At 36.6% G+C, this 20,559-nt stretch overlaps 1 protein-coding gene across 9 annotated transcripts in view; it reads right to left on the reverse strand.

The window, feature by feature from the left end:
- Positions 1 to 20,559, reverse strand: part of LOC126866013 (neuroligin-4, Y-linked-like) — a 224,012-nt gene that overhangs the window by 65,317 nt on the left and 138,136 nt on the right. For all 9 annotated transcript variants that reach the window (XM_050619038.1, XM_050619036.1, XM_050619037.1 and 6 more), the window contains one exon: positions 8,548 to 8,733. The gene's annotated coding sequence lies outside the window, so the exon portion shown is untranslated. The remainder of the gene's footprint in view (positions 1 to 8,547; positions 8,734 to 20,559) is intronic.

Below are 20,559 nucleotides of genomic sequence, written 5' to 3' on the forward strand. Positions count from 1 at the left end.
ACGTAAAAGACAGATTCAGCTTTGCATACTTCGACGTTAATCCGTTTTAATGCCACAGAAGATTCGTGATAACGAAAGCGTATCCGTTGCTTTTATCTTTACAGTAATAACTATAGCCTGTTTTATCTGTATGCCTGTTTCTAATCTGAAACTTTCATATCTTTTCAAGTCATTAGTAAGAAGCGTTTCTCCTGATGCTTTAGAGATGTTATTATTATCGATTCTAGTTTTTCTTTGGATTACGTGATTACCTATACATGTACATGTATATCTGTGTAGGTACCCATATAGCTACAGTATCACATTTGACAGTGAAGTTATGAACATTTTATGAAAAATCTACGGTTTGTGTCAGTAATATCCAAGACTTTGAAATGACTGTATAATTACTTCTGTTTTTGTAAGTTACGTCTGAGAATATCATAATCTTTTTATACGTCAGATTGGGTAAGTTTCATGGAAATTAAAAGTACAAAAATTTCTGTGTTAAACGAATTAGCTGGCAGCCCTCTTTTGCTTTTTCTTGACTAACAGAGAAGGAAAGATGTAGAAGGTTAAAGATTTTAGTTTCGACGCTGGTAAGATGGGGTAAATCTCATTAAAATCGCAGTACGAGTTTCACTCCTTTAACTCGGAACAAGAAGAAAAGACTGGCAACTCGAAAGTATCGTTAATGAACTTCGTCCGTAAGAGAAAAGCTTCATATACTCCATCCATCTCTGATACAGTTATAAGCGCGTGTTTACAATATTTCGTCCAAGACTTGACAAATGAAAGTTGGGAAGAATAATTCGTATGTTTTATCGCAGTTTCATTCTTCAACTCGAATTCGAATTTTAATCGGATAGATTTACTTTCTGACGTTTTATTCACTGCGCAAAATATGTTTTAAAGATACGGAGTATCCACAGGATAAGATCTAATAACTAGCTACTATTATAATTATTATATTTCTATGTATCTTTCAAAAATCTAATTATCATAAAATATTCTAGGAAAAATTGCACGAAATGTAATACTTCACACAAATATCAATTCTACAAGTTTTCTTTTATAGGAAACAAATTTCGTTAGTTTACAATCAACGAAAATAGAGAATGACGAAAACAAATAATTTTTTACCTTTCATCTTTGGTCCTAGTCGAAATCAGATCAGTATTAGCAGTATTACATTAAAAAATCGAATTCATTCGATATCAGAAACAACATTCACCCAATTCAGTAGCCTAAATATCACTGTCTTCTACAATACCGTTCAGTTCTCTCCACGCGCTCCATTTGAAATCAATGCTCATATAAATTACCCTGTACTCATTATCTCCGCCTGCCTCTCGTTCCAATGCCTCGACGTATCCTTCTGAGAATGCATACGAGAATCTATTCGTTGGCACAAGCCAGGAGGATGGTGAAAGTGCTCCGAGTGAAACCGGGATCGGGCGGCATCTCATTTAGGTTGCCAAGCTTTCTACGAGAGCAGGTTGAACAAGATGAAGGAAGAGGGGTTGAACGTCGATTATACGAGGCGATGGTAGTTAAGGAGACACTGTGTTCCCAGTGTAAATGTAGCTAGACGTCTCGAAACTACTTACATACATCCCTCCGTATATCGGCCTTTCCTTTGTTGTTCCCGGTAAACATTGGCTTGTTTGACCGATGGAAAAGTTGTGTCGATTCGGCGCGAGACCTGTCAATGATTTCGTGTCAAAGAATGGCAACACGAAACCCAGCCACTTCGATTTTCCTTTTATTTTCAACCAACCCCTCTCCCCTTTTTATACACTCCTTTCCTCTCTTTTTTTTCCAAACCCACTCGTGTTCTGGACGAAAGGAGTGTATTCATTGTCCACTCGCGAACTCCTCGAGCTTTTGGGATCAGGAAAAAGGATTGCAGAGGGTGAGACAGGGGTTGGAGATTGATTGTGAAACTGCCAGACGCAGACTAGTCTCGCTTTCTCCGGCTTTTCTTCTCGTTGCTGTTCGAGGTTTGATGAATTTACGATAACGTTTATGTCCAGCCTGTTCGCTTTCCTTATGTCATCTACTGATTGAATTTGTTTTCTGTTTTGTATTGTTCGCGTGCGTGCAATGTCGTTGGGGTCTCGTTCGATAGATAAACAGAGATTCGGTCAGGAGAGAATCACGCGAGAACGTGTTTAGGTCGCGTGTGTAACGTTCGAACGCAACAAGTAATATCCGATGTTATAAATTTGTATAGCGATACTTGACATTGTATATTTCCATATCAAGAATTCTGTTATTACGTTAAACTGTCAATAATCGCAAAAAATATTAGTAATTTAATATTAGGATAAGATACGATCAATTTGGAATATGAAGAAATTTTTAATTTTCATTTTACGTATGTATTCATCATTGATCACTTGAATAAATTTCCTATGAAATTTGGAACTTATTTATGGTACAAAACAATATTCATGCTATTAATAATTTTACTAAGAATATTAATAGTAGTAGTATATTTTATTAGTTGCCGGAATTGCAAAAAGGCTCAGGATCTTCCGCGTATTTCCAATTGCAAAATTCTCACATGCCGCCTTATTAAGTTACTTAATTCTGTTTATGAAAATTACGTAATTTTAAACGTCACACTAATATATATTAAGGATATTAATAATTCTGTATAAGAAATATACCTAATCGATCGCAATGTTCAATATTATTTTTACATATTAATCAATAGAGAAATATGTTTTAATTTATTTAAACGAATGTCTCTTTAAACTTGAAATTCGTTTAATATACAAGACAATATTTTCTCGTGAAACAGATATTTACAAAAAATATAAAGTAAAACTCACCGTGTCGTTGATTGTACGAAGACGTAACATATACACTGGTACACTAATATATTAATGATACACTAATTATACCATATTGCGTTTTAATTAATGAAACGAAATAAATTCACTGAATGAAATATTTAAAAAAAGACATGGAAGAATTATACGACGAGGCACCAAAGTCGAACGCAAAAACAAGACTGAGCGAGAAGTCCCGGGCGGGCGGCGCGATATTAGAATTCTTATCCGAAAGGGACGATAGTAGGGCGATCGGGGTGGGGCTACACGGCGGGAAATTCACAGACCCGAGAATCTCGGAGCGTAAACAGAGGATTTCTGGTTTCCAATTCTGGAACAACGCCTGGTGAATTGTTCAGGATGTTTACCATTTTACAGTGCCACTTTCGAGCCGGATTGTAACGTGTAACTCAAGGAATTTCTTCGAGAATGATGAGTATAGTCGTCTCTGCGTCGTAATGCATAGCTACGATTCTAGTTGGATTTTAATGAAAATCCAATGATCCGACAGAAAATGTGAGTGTTGCTGCGAGGTAAGAACTGGAACGATATGCCTTCGTAGGAATTTCGAAAATTTTCTTTTATCTATATATAGCTATTATTATGCTATTATGCATAATTGTAATGATTTTGAAGAGTAAAATCATTGCATTCTGATTTATTAAAATAGATCTTGTCGAAAATAAACAAGTTCCCGGGTATTAGTTAAAAAGAAAATAAAGGACGATTTTGTTTAATATGCCGATACGAATCGACAAGATTCAAATAACGAGTTAATTCATTTTTCGCATTGAAGAACTGAAACAGGATGAATATATCGATTCCCTCTGAGAGTTCTCGTACATTGATTGAACAAAGTGGAAACAGAGGAGGGAAGGAACTGGAAAATTGCATGAATAACGGAACGGCAATTAATTATCTTAATTGTTATCGTACTCAATGACAACTTGACAATTGACGGGCAATGGATATCGTTGATAATTTCATAAATATAAAATGTAGTAATTAATTGCATCGACAGAAGGAAAAGGGTGAAAAATGTTAATGGAAAGATAATTTTGAATTCTGAACCTTTTCGATCCCATTGGTTTAAATAATTATATTTTCAATGAATCAATTAGCGATCACGACAAAGTTGAGAAAAATATTATGACTTGTATCGTTTTACATTTGAAACTTGTAGAAACTTGTGACGAATATATCATTATGCGTTGTATGAAACCTTTTGAAATTTCATTAGTTCTGTATACGAATATCATGATTGTATTGATACAATTTGAAATGAGTCTGAAAATGTATAGGGAAGTTGCGAGATACTCGTTGCAAACATAAACTTGGTAAATATCGTCAAAGTATTTTGTCAATTATTCACAGTCAATTATTCGTTATATTAAAAAGCCACGATACGAATATGTATTGTAGTGTGATTACTAATTATACGTTTATGTTGTATACCAATTTCTATTAATAATTGTCTGTGCTTTTTTCTTTAAGTTTTTCTTTACCTAACTTTTCCGAGGTACTGTATATGCAAATATTCTTTTCGTTACCATTTTTATTTAACAAGCAAGATTTTTCATTGTGGTATGTGTACAAGTACAAAATTGTATTCTTCTCGGAGACAGAACGTGTGAGTTATTCAAGCACGTATATTTCGATCTAGCTATGCCACGAAAGTAAAAGGTTCATATTTTCAACTTTGCTATCACATTTCTGCCATTTGTACATCTCTTCTCCTCTTCTATAGTTCGCGTCTTTATACGTTCAATATGCATGCGGTGCGATATGTATCCCGCTGAGCTTTTCTCCTTTCCGATTATTAAATATTAATATACCATACGCTATATATATCTTGGATCTTTTCGATCCACACGCTGCCTTGTATCCTTCTATCAGACGTACAAGCATAAAGAAAATCCTCCAACATATCCTCGTATTTTCCCTCAGTACTTTCGTCTCGGTTTTTTCCTTACCATTGTGAAATACTGAAATACGAATCCTTGGTTGGAATCCGTTTTTTCTTTTCTCCTCGTCAAAAGAAGGTTTGCTTTGGAGGTGTAGAAAAAAAGAAAAAGAAACTATGGAATTTTATCCATTTCGTAATGGTCGAATTAAGAAGCGCAAAACTCCAAATCTTCTTTCTCTTATCTCACAAGTATTCGTAAGTTTCCTAAATTAATTTAAGATTTTCTATCGAATATCTCTGAAAGCTTATTTATCCGTAAAAGAACTCGTAAAAATGTAGCAGATTGAAAAAGGGAACGTGGATGATCCGTGTCTTCACTGTGCAGTACAATCGATGAATTTGCGGTGACACTCTGAGAAATTTTAAGAGATCCTTTCGAACGATCTTAAACGTCGACATTTCCGAGTGGAGTAAGGAGAGATCCTCCTTATCTTGATTCACCGCAGAACAGTTTGATTCGAGATTGGACCAAGGTATTTCCAATTTTCCCGCGTGGATCGATCGATGCCGCTTTTTACCCCATTCCCACCAATTTAGACTCTTCTTCTTGTCGCATCAGCAAATTAGATTACACCAACGGCTCTTTCCGTTTTCTTTTTTCCCTCGGTTTACTTCATTTACTTCGAGCTTCGATAACTAATAAAGCTGCTGTAACAAGTAATTCAACGTGCTTGTAATTTTCTCTTGAACGACAATTTCGAAGAGGAAAAGATCAATAAAGAATTATAGCAAGAATTTTGGTAAAATGTATTTGCTAGCACATCTCTTAATCAAATTGGAAGAATGTAAACTGTATTCGAGATTATGAGTAGTCTTATTTCATTTACGTATCTCAGAAATGACCGAAAATAGAAAAATTGTATAGATAGAAGTATCTTATATTTTGAAATTGAAAATGTATCAGTATAAAGAGATTTAAGAAATTCCGCTACGATATTCTTCATTAACTCCGTAGGCAAATAGATATACATTTACATAATCCGTAGATAAACTGATTCGTTTACGACCCAAGCTTAAGTATTCAATTGTCTTAGACTTCAAAAAAGTTTGAAAAAATTCTGAAATACTTTCCAAAGCCTTTATCATGTTATACAATTCTTCATTGACTTAATGGCGTAAAATTCTTTTTAAAGAAATTCGAGGGTCGTCAACGATTTCAATTTGTCAAAGAAGGGGTTAACAAACCACAAATTAAGGAAAGATAAAATAAAGTATCTTATCCTTAATAATTTCATTTCAAACAATTTTCTCTTCGAGACATTTTTTATACAATATTTCTTGGAGTATTTACAAATGAAAGTTTGAGAATAGTTTGAGAGCCACTGTTGCGTCAGTGGAGACCGAAAATGCTGAAGGTGCTTTATTCCCGAAAGACCTTCCATATTTCTTGCGGCGAATGGCATTTGAGGCCGTACAAAGTTATCGTTCAGACCGGAATAAGAGCCAATAGTCTGTAACAGGTAATATTACAGACGTAATTTCCTATCCGCGTTCTCCTCGGCAAACTAACGGGAAATCCGTCCCCGGGATGGGAAAGGGGATTTTCAAGGAGATGAGGAGATAACGCAAATTTACTGTCCGCTTGTTTTCGATTCTCTTAGCCGGTCTATGCTTACGGGACTTAACTTTGTTTTAATAAACGCGACCGAGTTTCATTGCGGGGCCCTCGCTGGTTTATCAAGCAGGAAGAATAATCCTTCATTTACGGAGGTATTCAGCCACGCCCCTTTTCTCTTGGCTTTTATGCCTTTAACTGAATAGTGGAGAAACACTCACCGCTTTATGAAGTAACGTTAAACCTTCTTTCGGAACTTTCCTTATCGTATCCCTATTGTGAAGCCTGTATTCGTTATCGGTAATCCGATTACGTGGTTTTTTCGTATTCTCTTTCTGATTATCGTTATTATCGACGACGCTGAAAACGGAAAACGAGATAAGTCGAAACGCGCGATATAATATGAAAAGATGCGGGGATTTTTAATCCTTGTTATTTGCCGAGAAACTCGAAATCAACATTGTCAGAGTAGAGAGATTTGTAGAGATTTTAGACTTTCTGGAAAAATTCTATGGTAACCTGTTGCTCGCGTAGATCATACGCGGTTTGTTTCACGCTCCGAACGAAATGAAAACGGCAGCTACGCCGTTGCAGTTTAGCTTAAGTATAAAGTACTTCGATTTATTATTAGGCATCGAGCAGTAAAACTGTAGAAACTTTAGAAATCGGATAATACGAAAATCAGCTTGCTTTCCCTTCGATCGATCGAACCTCGTTTAATACGAATTTTGATAAAGCGTCTATTGTAATTAAATGGCACGAACTGAATCGGTACTCATCGAGATTGTTTTGCGTAAGAATTTCTACGAGGACGAAACAAATAGTTTCTGATACATTTTCGTCTTCGCGATCATAGATATAATCAGAGAAGGCGCCGGTAGAATGGTACGGGATAAGTCAGCCGCGGGCGCAAACTACAACAACTGTTAACTGCATCGACTGTAAACTTTGCCGGTAGTAAAACGCATAAATAATGGAAACTTGGTGCTGTGCAGAGATAATAGAGAACGGGCTAAATGTGTTTCCACGTAGCCGGTGACAATAGATAACTGTACAGTAGAAATGTATAGCATAAGTCAGACACATGCAGCCGCCTTGAAGCGGTACAAACTACTTCAACCATTAGCTTTACTACTTGTGACGGATATCTGTATTTTATCCTTAACGATGCTGTTTTGGTAATTGTAGACACCAGTAAATATCGAATTTTTCTTTTCTTCCATTCTATGTGAACGTGGTTCCACATAATTTAGTCGTATCTTTAGATTAATCCATCAACTCTCGTAATATATTGTAGTATCGTGGACGAAAGGCCTGAGACATATCTGGCGAATTATAAACAATGTCGCGAGAAAGCCGATGTCGACAGGTCCAACAATGTATCGTCCTTCAATCGAATAGTTTCGCGGAAAAGGCCTGCGTGACCCTGGCCACGAGCGGCTGCGGAACACGTGCGTGGTGGGGCTAACACAAAGAACAAAGAGATGCTAAGGGAGAAAGACGAATTAACAGTCAGTGTTGGTTGAGAAGTCAAAGAGTGTAAATCGAGAAGTCAGAGAGTACGAACTGCGTTGTCAAGAGAGTGTTGCCAGCGTTGTCGTGAGAGCGTGGTCCGCGTAAGAGAGAGCGTTGAATCCGTGGTAACGAGAGTTGCAAATTAACTATCTAGTTGTCTTAATTATAATACGTTATTGTGATTAGTTCCACCATTTAAGTTTAATTGTAATTTATGTTTAATCCATTTATTGTAAATAAACTAATTGTAGTAAAGATGCTACAATATGCTTAAAGCTATTCTGCGGTAAGTAGTGAAATACTTGAGTCAGCCACTTTATCGTCAATCACGTGAAACAAGCATCTTGAAAACGAGAGAATAATCTTAAATCCAACGTATATTCTTTCTTAAACGGTGAACAGAATGCTTGAGAAACGATCCATCGTAGTTGTGTCTGAAGGATCGGGGACGCAATTTTCCACGGTGGTCGAAGGCTAGGGTTCGGCGAAACCAAGTAAAATCGTGAGGCAGGACAGATTGAGAGGCAACGAGGGGGACCGAGAGAAATTTACTGCTCGACTCATTTCGCTCTCTCGGAATAAATGGACACTTGTCTGGGTACGATGTAAGCTTGCGGGAAAAGACAAGGCTTCGGTTGTTTATCACCAGAGACAAACGCAGCGATTAAGGCAGAAATAAACGCTTCACTTACCGGCGTCGCGCACGATTCATAAAGCTCTCTAAGTGTCCATCCCCTAGACATGCTAGGCACGAGATCCGTGGATTTCCTTTCGCTACCGACAGTGTCCTGCACCGACTCTGCTACGTGCCACGACGTGGAATTAAATGTCCTTTCACTATCTACTCGACACGGCTCTCGACGTGAAGCATGTCGACGCTGCAACAAAATGAAACGGGCCCGTTATTCTTGGCAAACCGGCATGGGGATTGGCCGAATCGTTGCGCAACCATTTGCGTTCAGCAAAAGAGGACCGACTGCGATTTGATCGTGAGAGAGATCGTTACGAATTTAGCAACATAAATTATAATAAATAGTAACAATGGGATAAATAATAGCAACATATTTAGAAACATAAATTATTTCTAAGGAAATTGCTATATTTTTGTTTATCTATGTCGCGTTCAATCATCTCCTATAATGTTCAATAATAAATGCAGTCGTGTGTAAATACTTTTTGCAAGCTATTGCAAAAGATGTATAGAATGTATTATTTAAAATATGGAAAAATTTTACAACTGAAACTTTCGTCTTTAAAAAGGAATATTCCTACTTACTTGAACTTACAACAACAGTTTCGGAGATCAAACGAAATGTCGAAGAAATTTAGAGACTAAAATTTTATTTTTCTATTTAATTAAAAGTTATATTCGCGAGCATTTCTTTGGAGAGATGACGTGGCAATAAATTAAGCTGTTTTGCATCTATGGAGCAGATATTTCGTGGCGCAATGTCGTTCATGCGATGTGTTGGATGAGATATCTTGCTACGTAGCGTTGTTCATGTGGAGTTATGGACGAGACATCTCGCGTGTCTTTTCATTAAGGTGCGAGATATCTCAGTCATAAATTCAGATAAAAATCTGTTCGTGAGACATGTCATCTACGGGCACGCTAAACGGAAGACATTCTGTATCTTGAAACACACAATTTTTTTCAATATTTTTACACGAAAGAATATTCATACTGAAAAACACAAATATATTCATAGATTCAAGGGAAAATATAGTTCGTGAAATATTTCACGAAATGAGTTTTTATGTATGTCATGATGTATATATAACACATATATACATATATGAACAGGATGAATTTATGTTATGAAAATTAGACATACACGTAAAATATCTCTTTTAAAGCTTTCTATGAACGAAAGTCTCTCATGAAAAATCTCATTTGCAATTGTAAAAGAATGAGAAACTTCGCGAGTCTTGTAGTGAATTTTAATAAAAAAAAGTTATCACATTTTAAAGTTTAATATTTGGAAATAAGTGGTATTTCGGTTTAACGTGAATTTAAGATGTAAGAGAATACTACGACTTGTCAATATTTCTTGTTCCCTCGTATTTTCTGTAGCTAGTAGAGCTTGTTCTTTTAATCTAGACTTTGATCGAAGAGTATTAGGAGCTTCTTTCAGTCTGAGAAGTAATGTTTCGCACGATTCCTTGAGCCAGTCTCATCAGTTACACCTAAAGACACTGCAGATTTAATCCGAGTATTATGTGTCAGGCATCGTAAGAGTGTTGCCTCGAGAGAAAAGTTACACTTCTCCTTCGTTGTGTACTTAATCAATATTGATGTTGGATCAAGCCACAATTCATTCGGCGCATTCCTACCCGGCCCTGTATCGGGCCAAGTGACATGTTAAGCTTGCTTTACGACATCGAATAAAAGCATCGAAGTAACGTTGACGACGCAGGGGCAAACGAAGCCAGTGATCAACGATACTCTCCTCAATCTCCAGACGAAGGCATTTCAGAGAATTATTCTTACTCGACTTTCAATATTTCTTTTCAGCTTCTCTTTAATCATATAAAATTCGTTATTTCTTCTGCGTTTGTAAGAAATTTCATGCAATTCAGAAAATTTAACGTTATCTTCTTAATTTCCTCTTTTCAAAGATTTTTGCTACTCAAGATTGTATAATAAATATGTAGATATACAGGGTGGTTGGTAACTGGTGGTACAAGCGGAAAGAGGGTGATTCTACGCGAAAAAAGAAGTCGAAAATATAGAATAAAAATTTTTCGTTCGAGGCTTTGTTTTCGAGAAAATCGACTTTGAATTTTCGCTCGGTGCGCGTGCACTTTATCGCGTCTCGTTATAACGGATCTCACTGCAATATTTTCAGCAATTTTTGTAATAATAAACTTTATGATTACTTCATATTATTTCATTATGTATTCCTAATTTTCCGTTACGGCAAAAACAAACTTAAACTGCGATAATATCCATCGAGACAACGATCTACAGTGAGATCCGTTATAACTTTATCCGCGATAAAGTGCACGCGTACCGAGCGAAAATTCAAAGTCGATTTTCTCGAAAACAAAGCCTCGAACGAAAAATTTTTATTCTATGTTTTCGACTTCTTTTTTCGCGTAGAATCACCCCCTTTCCGCTTGTACCACCAGTTACCAACCACCCTGTATATGCGTTCAGATTCCTTTTATATATTAGATTGTCGGAAAAGTTTCTTTCGTTCCATAAGGTGATAATAGATGAATAACAATTTCTGTTTTATATTATTTTATTGAATTAGATATGATCCATTTCGTTAAATCTCTATTATTATGTTCCTACATAATTCAATAAACTAATATAAAACAAAAAACATTGTGCGTCTATTATTTCCTTATAAAACGAAAGAAACATTTCGCACAATCTAATATGAATAAATTACAGTTATATGCTGTTGGGGAGCAATTGCACCTTCTCTTTTAAACGTAAAAATTAAAGAAATTTCATTCGCCTCTTACGTAGAATCCACGGCTGATCAAAGATTTTTGTATTATTCGGTACAAGTATATTTCTCGGTACAAGTATTTCCTACATAGCGAGTCCACAGCGAGTATCATCAAAGTACAGTTCGTTTATTAGCAAGAATTTGAAGCGGGGTGGCGGTATTATTTTAAAATTCGCACCAGACAGAACAAACGCGAGGGTGTATGTGTGAAATCTGCTCGTAACAGTATCGGAGTATCATTTTCCAACATGAGACCAGTGTGTTCACCATGGACGAGCCATTTCGGCTAAATAAAAGGTACGATTATTGGTATATCTTTGTCGTGAAAGTAGTCGTTGTCGCGATTCATTCACCGTGGCTAGAAAGTGTATATGAAAATACTTCTTGAGTGTGTATCAGCCGTTATGGCTCGGCAATCTAGATTTCTATGCACATCGCGACACACTGACAATTCTATTACACGTTCGCCAACCAATTATCATATCGATTTCGAATCTGATTACATTCGAACGCCTATTTCCTTGCAGTGTGTATAATCGCCGAGTAATCGATATAATTATACAATTCTCGTGTCTACCTCGTCCTGGATCAACTGATTAACGACTCAAGTATCGCCAATAAGCATTCCGATGTTAGTTTCGAGGCAAGACCGTCTACGAGACTATATATACTAAATTATAGAGTCGCTCGAGTATTATGATTAGTTATAGATTATACGATTAGCTAAGTAGGGGAGATGGGAATTAGATATTACAGGCGAGGATTAATTAGTTACGAAATCAGGAAGTTTGGGATGTTGTTGCCTGGAATTTTGAATTATTTATATAAATTTTCGTGTCTCAAAGTGCATATTTAGAATTTATTATTTTTTATTGGTATCTTATCAATTACGAAATGATGAAATCAACAAGTTCGCAGAATCGCACTTACAGATCATGTTCGTAGTATTTTCAATTTTCCATATAAATTTCGATGTTTCGTGATAGAAATCTGTTATCTCACACGATAGAGTCGCAACTGTTTCACAAATCGTAGAGTGTTGTACAGTGGTATTTTTACGGAGTTACGTGATTTTTCGAAAAGAATAACAAGAAAAAGAGATAAAGTGAAAGAGGATATATAAATTCAGTGAACGCTCAAACAGTAAAGTAAAATATCAGATAAGCCCACAGCCGTTAAAAGGACACGGAAGTGACAGGGATAGTACGGAGGAGGTGGGGCGGCACTTCATCGATCGGGAAAATCGATCAAGAGAACGTCCATTCGTTTGCCCGATAAAAACTTTCTCAACGACTCTCTCCAGTCCTACCTTCTACTTCACATCTTTCCCTCTCCCCTTTGTTCTACTACAATATCTTTTATACCACGACCTCGTTTTCTCGAAGGGTTCGTAGAACCCGTGACTGAAACCGAGGCCAGGGCAAGGGGGGACATTTGAAACATTAAATTCTAAATGAAAAGGCATCTCGAGCAGGACTTCGGAATTTCAGGTCGCAACGATAGAGAGAAAGAGAGGGAGAGAATAAAAGGAAAAGGGAGAAATGGCATGGGGGAAAGAATGGCGTAAAACTGAAGCTGTAAAACGTGGCCAGAATCTTTCACGGTAGATTCAACGGAGTCTTCCTTCGCGTCAAGGCTTACGCGAAAGGAAAGATATTCGAGAATGCTCGGGACAACTTCCACTTTTACATAACGCTTCATCCGAACGAAGGTGAAAACTCAAGGTACTTGGTCAAAAATATGTTTGCCTGGTGACGCGAAGAGCTATCTCAGTTACCTAAGGTTCGATGTCTTCGAATTCTTTCTTGAATTTTGAACAGAATAATCAAACTTGTTGTATATTATGAGACGCCATCTGTATTTAATATAATAACGAAAAAATGAGAAAATATCGTGTACTTTAAGTCTAGCAAACGAAGCTTCGAAGCTCGATTGAGGTTGTGAAAGTCGTATTCTTCACACTCGAGGTCGCTCGAGAATCGTACAATGATCATCTTGTCATTCGGTCGGATCACGTAGGTGATCGAAGTCACGTCTCTGATACTTAAGGTCACTTGGTGGTTGTGGTTGGTCATTAACGTAGTATCATGGATAGATAAGGACGTTTGAGATCGACGCCGTGACGATAGCTATCGAAGATGAATGGATCCTTGGGTTTAGGTATTAATCGACGATCGACTGTCGAGTGTTTCGTATTTGTTTGATATTAGGTGATATGATATCATTACGTGATATCATATCGGTTCCCTTCGACTGAAACGAGTACGTTTTGCCTTTATTTCGTAATTAGAATACACGTTGTTAACACGTTGACTGCCACGCGTGTTTTCAAAGAAATCTCCGTCAGGCCACGCGTACAGCAGTACCAAGCGTTCTCTGCTAGGTGCTCCCATCGATATCTTAGTAACGCGAATCGCTCAAGTGATGGTCTCGAGAATGATCTTTCGTTTCGTTTGTTCGCAACATTAAAACCACTAGCTGTTGTCGAATATAACGAAGGAAAGCGTGGTATAGATTATTCCGACCAAATGGTTTCTTATGCCACCACAATTAGAAAAGGAATCAAATGGTACAGAAAACTTGGCATTCGATTCTTTCTGGGAATTTCCGTTGTAAACGCTTTGACGGTTTACGAAATTGCAACAAGAAAACATATAAATATTAGAATATTTAGACGATTATTAGTTGCAAAATTATTAGGGTTGTCTGAAAATACAAAAAATCCTTGTCTTCGACGGAGTCAGCGTAATATCGCCGTTTGGAAAAACGATTCCAGAAGAAGCATTAGACGCGCGTGCAAACTATGTTATGCAAATAAAAGACGTCGAATGGACCGAACAAAGGCACAAAAGAATTTGAAGAAAACAACGACTTATTGTTCAAATTGTCCCGACCAACCTCAGCTATGTATAGAATGCTTTAAAGTTTTACATTCTAAATAATTTTTTTAATAAACCATTTTCGTATTTTTATTTTATAACAATTCAACTATTATTACAACTAATTATTAATCAACAATTTGTTATTACGGAATATCTTTTCAAATACCTACAACGATCCTTCGCAAGTAGTCACATAAGCGACGCCCGAATATGGGTTACGTGGTCTGACCAGAAACTTTGCTGGCACTCGAATACGGGTGTCGTGGCAGTCAACGTGTTAAACACGAGAAAAGACACGCTCGAATGATACTGTAAGTTCGATTGAATTCATCGTCGAATCAGCTCATGTTCCAGAATCGCCACAAGTTAATCATTTTCGTTGTCTTTTTATCTCATATTTCGTGTTACCTGTTCCCCACGAGGAATAGTAGTGTGAATCAGTCATCTTTTCCGGCCACGCCACTGGGGAGGAGAACGAAAGCGGTTGGAGGCAGCGATCGGGGGAAACCGATGATAGAAGTGGACCGAGAGTTCGTCCGGGCACGTAAGACGATAAATCATGCGGTTACAACACGTCCATGTGAATGCGCACATGCATGAATTACACCTGCGGTTATGCGTATGAATGTATGTCGTTCACGAAAATGTAGTTAGTATCCGTGTGGAACTGCATCCGTATACAGGTTGTTTCTAAACTGATAACAGAACTTTCGTTACGAATTTCATTCACTTCTACGAATGCATTTGAAAGATCGAGAGACAGAAAGATTATTCGTATCCTTTGTAGCTATATTTCTTTCATATTTCCATCAACGGAAGCAGGTTTCAGTTGAAAGAAAAATTTGATTTCCGCGTTCGCATGGTAGATCGTTTCAATCTCTTTGAAGTAAAATTCTTCATTTGCTAGAATTGCTTCCGTAACAATGCAGCCTGTTTGTGCATACAAATATTGGTAACGCATATCCAAGTGTTCGTAGCTATATCGTAGCTGCTGCGCGTGTTTGCACGCGCAAGTATAAGTAGATGCATACGTTTGCTCTCTATATATTTGGTTACGTTCGCGCGCACACGCCAAATTGCGTACATACTGTCTTTTACATACTACGCATACGTATAAACGCAGAGTATGTAGAATTAAATAGATATCGCGATCGAAAAAGCAGTTGCACTTTCGAGTATTCGAGTGTTTTCTCGGATCAACTTTATCGGTGGATTCTCTCAAGTCTTAATTAACCTTCAGAGTCGTTCAATTATCGATACGAAAATTATTTTACTTTATATTTTGCTTTCGAAGCGCTTATCGTGAAAACTTTCATCTCCGAAGATATTTTTAAGCGAAAAGTATTACGAAAATTATTATAGATTTTCTGAAATTACAGTTACTCATCGAGTTATCGATATAAAAGTGATCTTAAATTTTTATTGCATATTTTATTTGAGCGTGTATACTGAAATTTCTGTTTCTGTAAATGTTTCTAACGAATGGAAATTATTGCTAAATTAATGGTAAGCAGTTCTAGATAGTATTATTTATTTATTTATTTATTATTGCTTAGTCCGTGCCTTTCGGCTTTGGACGAATTCTATTGCACTACCGTTCTTACTCTACCTCTAAAAACTAAGAGTTAGGAACTGTAAATTAGCAACCAATGACTAAAAACTGTCAATTCTAGATAGTATATTTTACGATTATAAATGAATAAATTTACTATAGATAATAGATAACACAGTATATATTGAATTATACGCACTAAATAATAAATCGAATGATCTCTGATGACCTATTTCGCTGTCTTAAATCAAATAGTAGATGTAACTGCTGTCAGTCGCATTGCACGGTTGGTACACCGTAAAATTTTATTGTACAGCTCGACGCGCGTACGTCGAACAACGTCGCGCAGCAGATTTTTCTCGCGCGTAACTTTCCGAATAAAACGAAAATAATAAAATATCGAGTTCGAGTGGAGCATAAACTCTCGCGTCCTTCGTTCGCAGTCGTGATAAAAGCGACTGCCGAATTTTTCAAGCCCGTGAATCGCAGTAATCTCTTCGACGATTCGGCAAACTAACTTTCTGTTTAAGATCATAATCTATAAAAACTCCACTTTTATAGTGTCTATAATGTAGACTATAGTATGATTATTGCGTGATTATGTACACACGTATTAGGTTGCCCCAAAAGTGTCTTTCGCTATCTGCACGCAGCTGCTTTATCCGGCAATGTTTATACGAACATGAAATCTAATCTGTCAAATGTAAATGGCACAACGTAATAGAACAAAATGCGTCATACAATTCAATAAAATAATATAAAACAGGAAATGTTGTGCATCTATTATTTTCATTAAGACGAGAGAAACTTTAGGGTCAACCTAATATTAAACATGTTGTTTATACATTCTATAGCATAGCAGTGATAGACAGATGTTTTGTATATTAAACAGTATAATAATGGAGATGTATTTTTATCGGTTAGTTATAGTTATCCAACACAAAATTCAGCTACTTTTAAATTATAAAAAGTACTTAGGGAAAGTTGTACAAATCTTCAAAGTCGTTAAAATGTATGAAAATTGATTCAGAAATTATTCGTGTTTATATTGTTAACTATCGATTGTTAGCTTTTTAGTGAAACAGAGAGAAAAGTGGACTTTTTAATAACACAGTTGAATGATTTGAAAATTCCTCGCTATTCTTCTCGACATTTGCTAACAACAGTTTGCTTTTTTCTGTTTTAATATTATACGAACTCGTACATTCACACATTTAGAACCCCAGGATTATCCATTAAATTATAACAAGGATATCTTTTTTATTGTCAAGATGATAGAGATCAATTAATAATCTTCTACTTGAGATCTATTTATTCTATAATTACCTTTATAATTACTTCTATAATTACTTCTATAATTAATTATAATTTTCTTGAAATCTATAATTACCTTTTCTTATTTACATTATTCTTTTAATAATGATGTTTCGAAGAACACACGAAGATCACAGGAGAATAATATTTTCTCATTGCAGCGTGACTTTCTAACGAAACACGAACAACTCTAATGTGACGTGATAGCATATTGTTAAAGTTTTCTGGAAGCCAAAGTTAAGCCAAAGTCAAGACCAGTAATATTTAGAAAACTTCGTAGGGGATGAAAAAACGTATAAAACATGCACATGAAAAACAATAAATGTCCAAAAACATTCGCACTATAAATATTTCCCGCACTACTTTGTACTCTCTACGCGTTAAAATTTTATTTAAAAAAAAAGATGCCATTTCATACGTATCAATTTTGTCATAACGTTTCTCGAACGTCCCTTTGTCGATCATTTTCCACAATCCCTTCCATTTCTTGCTCCATTGCTCGTGTATTCCGAAAAGAGCTCGTAATTCCGCAACTAGTCGAGTGATCGCGAAAAGGCTAGCAATGGCATCCCATTGCAAAATTCTCCCCTCTCCGTGAAAGTTATGCTCACGCGGACTGCACAAAAGTTAGGCACGTCCGCACACGATGGCCGATTCTCCTGCAGTATCGTCGACCATCGCCGTTCCAGAAGCGTATCTCGGGCGAACGAAAACTTGGCTATCGTTAAGCAAATTGATATCGGCCGTCGTCGGAAAGTTTCGTACCGCATAAGCTTCCTTTATGGCGTGCACGAAAACCGTGAACCGTGTACGTATCTGCGCGGCCGAGTTCGCGTAACGCACGGATTATTGGCGCGCGAACTTCCGCCCGAGAGTTCTGTGTCGTCGATAGAACGTTCCCCGGAACGAGATTCTGGATTATCGGATGCCGACAACCGGCTTTCCAAATTGTTTCGACCCCGTATCGAAACTTTCAACAAGGAAATTTATTTCAATTCCAGGAGGAGCCGGAACTGTTCAATCTCTCTAATTTCTCTTCCACGACTGCGACACTTATGTCATCAATTTTATTAAAATCAATCATTAAAATAAAGAATATCGTCACAGGCTGTTGAAATTATTACCCAATGCGAATGAGCTTCTAATTTCTATGCATTTATGGAAAATTTGAAGATACTAGAATACGCAATTTGATCGGTTTTATTAAATTATATTCTCAAAAATATAAGTTTGCATAAAGATTCCCAGTCTACTTGTGAAAGAATTTACGATATACGTATATCTGTGATCTCTTTAATTTTGCGATTTAACAACATATTGATCAGACTAATTTGCGACTAATGGTATTTATTATATTTACGATTGCTCTATGTGCGATTTAATATCGCGTCCTAATACGCGAAAAAGTTGCCGCAAGTCGAATGTTTCCTGGCAAGATTTTTCTCTAATTTTTGAATGACAAGGAATTGGATTTATTGGTGGAAATTTGGACCGAGTTGTTTTGCGTACACGATACGTTAAAAGCTCTATCTATAGCAAATGTGCACGTTTACGAGTAATAACTGTGCTTCGGCGCTTCGTTGGGCGGATAAATAAATAGCGTATGGTTTGATAGGTATCAGGTTCGTGTGTATTTTGAATGAATGAAAATGGGGAATGTTTTCATATTCGATTTTGTATCCATTAGTAAATATATTTTCATTGCAGCATATTGATGATAAATGTTATACATACACATGGACGATGGTTATATGATCTTTATATATTTTACGATGGTTATATGACGATGCTTTTCTATACACAGGGTGTCCTAGATTTAAACGATCAAACGTCGCCAATATGTTCTATGAATAAGAGTAAGTAGAAAACGTTATATAAACACAGGCCTGCAAACACTTAATAAAAAGGTTATAACAAAAGTACGAAACCAAAAATTAATCGAGAGACGAGACGTACGAAAGACTAGACAAACATTATCATGGAAGATGGATTGGTCTGGGAAGATACACTGTTTGGCTCGCGAGATCGCCAGATTTTATACGTCACTTTTATTTGTGGGGAACAGTGAAAACGATTGTGTATCGCACAAGAGTCAATTCGTGACAAGAACTGATAGAAAGGATTAACGATGAATTCACTGAACCGAAGCAAGATAAACATGAAATTCGGAGAGTGATAAACTCAATCTCTTTACGATGTCAAGCTTGCATTCGAAACGGGGCATGGTATTTTGAAATTTAAACATAACCCAGCATTGTTTCTGTAGAATAAAGCGTGATAATAAAACGTTTGTGAACCTATGTTTATGTTACATTTTATTCTCTGATTTCTATTCATATAATACACTGGTGAAGTTTGATTAAACTTGAGACACCCTATATATTGAAAATGATTCACCCAGGAAGCTAGAAAGCTTCGATCTATACAGAATCGTGAAAATTTTGTACAATTTCTAATTTGATTATTGGATAATTTTGAGTCGCCGTTTCCATTCTATTGCTATTCTATTCCTAATTATTTTCTTCCATTTCAATGACAATTAACGAACAGTCCAATGGGAAAGATTTCTGAAAGTTTTTAAACAACTTTTTAGTCGTCTTAAATTTCTGGACAGCTTTTTAGGCATTTGATACAATTGAACTAATATATAAGTAAATTTTACAAATTACAATTATTATAAATTACAATTAAAATAATAAAATCACGAGAGTAACGCGTATTTCTAATGGAACGAAATTTTGAAATAGATTTTACAAATTAAATGTCACTTTATTATCTTACAATTAACTAACGAGAAATTAAAAAAATTGTAAAAAAGAAGTCTATAATCTACGATCTAATTAAATTTATCAATTCATCGATACTATCAGTTGACAACTTATCATGCGAAAGGTTTCTGATGTTTTCGAATTATGAATGATATTTCTGCCACGATAAAGTATTCAACGATCATTTTCGAGTACTAAACTCGGACGTTGAGCGTGTTGACGGAATATTAAATTCGGCCGGAAGTTTTCGAGCACCCGTTGCATGAATGCGACCGGTTCGATAGCGGGTGGCATTGTTTCCGAATTCCCATTATAAGCGCGTTCCGATTCTAGCGAGTGGCTGGCTCCTTTGTCGTCGAGCGAACTTTCGGTCGGAGCTTTTCGTCGCGTCGTCAGGACGACGGTGTAAGAGTAACGGCGGCTTGGTAGTTTGTTATGCCAGCCGACTACGCTTCGTGAACGCGTTAAAATTGCACGCGTCTCGAATTCACTGGCGTAATTCGCGCGAAACAGTCCCCGGTATTGCACCGTGAATTACACGAAAAGCCTTTCTTTCGACGCGCCATCAGGATACGTAAGAGAAATTACGAAATCTCGTTCGTGGAAGAAAAAATAGTAAAGTGGAAACTCCTGTCGTGATACTGGAAATTTTCGCGTCTTGCCTTTGTACAATCGAAGCTATTTTAATCTTCGAATGCGATACAGGTATCGCTAGGTCATAGAA

The sequence above is a fragment of the Bombus huntii genome, chromosome 5, assembly GCF_024542735.1.
Source record: "Bombus huntii isolate Logan2020A chromosome 5, iyBomHunt1.1, whole genome shotgun sequence".
In the NCBI taxonomy this organism is placed as follows: Eukaryota; Metazoa; Arthropoda; class Insecta; order Hymenoptera; family Apidae; genus Bombus; species Bombus huntii.